Below are 1,314 nucleotides of genomic sequence, written 5' to 3'. Positions count from 1 at the left end.
TCTTTGTCTCTCTGTCTCTCTCTCTCTCTCTCTCTCTCTCTCTCTCTCTCTCTCTCTCTCTCCTCCCTCCCTCCCTCCCTCCCTCCCTCCCTCCCTCCCTCCCTCTTTCTCTCTTTTTCTCTTTCTCTCTTTTTCTCTCTCTCTTTCTCTTCCTCTTCCTCTTCCTCTTCCTCTCCCTCTCCCTCTCCCTTCCCCTCTCCTTCTCCCTCCCTATCTCGCCCTCTCCCTCTCTCTCTCTCTCTCTCCTGCAAGACTTCCTGACTTCGCCCTGCTGACTAGAAACTTTCTCGCCCACACTCGCCCGAGGGAAAAATCCCCAGCGAATTATAAAACACTCTGTCCGATACATCCCGGCCAGGGAATTTTCTTTTACGTCATATTTTTTTTCTTCTTCTTCTTCTTGATTTCCCGTCTTATCATTATTCTCCTATTTTCTCCAAAGCGAAGCATTGACGTGAGTGCATACATATACAATGAATAAGAGTGAGAGAGAGTGAGAGAGAGAGGGGGAGGGAGGGGAGAGAGGGGGAGGGAGGGAGAGAGACCGAAAGAGAGGGAGAGAGAGAGAGGGAGAGAGACCGAAAGAGAGAGAGAGACCGAAAGAGAGGGAGAGAGAGAGAGCGAGAGAGCGATAAAGAAGCAGAGGATGAAATACGATTGTCGAATTTTTACGAACGGACACGCCGGCCGACGAACACGAAAATTCTCTTAGGCGCCGACATCCGAACGTGACTTGGAAAAAGGTTCCCGGATGTAGACGTGACGAGGGCGCTCCCGCCAGTCCAGTTTCCGCCTCCTTGCGCACAAAATGGCCGGCTGGGTGTGTCAACATGGAGGGTGAATACGACTGCCGGTAGAGGGCTTCATCTACCTCGGACGTGGAGGGAAGGTAGAGAGAAAGGGGAAAGGGGAAGAGGAAGGAAAGAGGGAGAGGAAGACTGATGGGAGGGCGGAGGACTAACGTGGGGAGGGAAAGAGAGAAGGAATGTTATACGAGTGCTGCTGCTTGCGAGGGGTCAGAAGTGGAGGGAGAGAGAGAAAGGGATTGAGAGAGAGCGAGAGAGAGAGAGAGAGAGAGAGAGAGAGAGAGAGAGAGAGAGAGAGAGAGAGAGAGAGAGAGAGAGAGAGAGAGAGAGAGAGAGAGAGAGAGAGAGAGAGAGAGAGATGATGATGATGATGATAGTAACAGGAAGGATAGATGCGAATGAAGGAGAGGAGATGAGGCAGGAGAGAGACGAACTACAAAGTGAAGGGGAAGGGAATATGAGAGGCGAGGGATGAAGCGATGCCTGAAGAGGGGAAAGGTAGAGAGCG

General features: G+C 51.8%; 1 protein-coding gene across 2 annotated transcripts in view; it reads right to left on the bottom strand.

Moving 5' to 3' along the window:
• Positions 1–568: 568 nt before the first annotated feature.
• Positions 569–1,314, bottom strand: part of LOC147469819 (LIM homeobox transcription factor 1-alpha-like) — a gene marked incomplete at its 5' end in the record, with an annotated part of 30,464 nt that continues 29,718 nt past the window's right edge. For both annotated transcript variants that reach the window (XM_086547729.1, XM_086547730.1), the window contains 1 exon segment: positions 569–1,314. This exon segment is cut by the window's right edge and continues 839 nt beyond it.

Source organism: Penaeus japonicus, unplaced genomic scaffold (assembly GCF_977035675.1).
Source record: "Penaeus japonicus unplaced genomic scaffold, GWHDUDI00000001_assembly GWHDUDI00000019, whole genome shotgun sequence".
NCBI classification, from domain to species: Eukaryota; Metazoa; Arthropoda; class Malacostraca; order Decapoda; family Penaeidae; genus Penaeus; species Penaeus japonicus.
The sequence above is the reverse complement of the archived record's forward strand: the minus strand, read 5'-3'. Positions and strand labels throughout refer to the sequence as shown.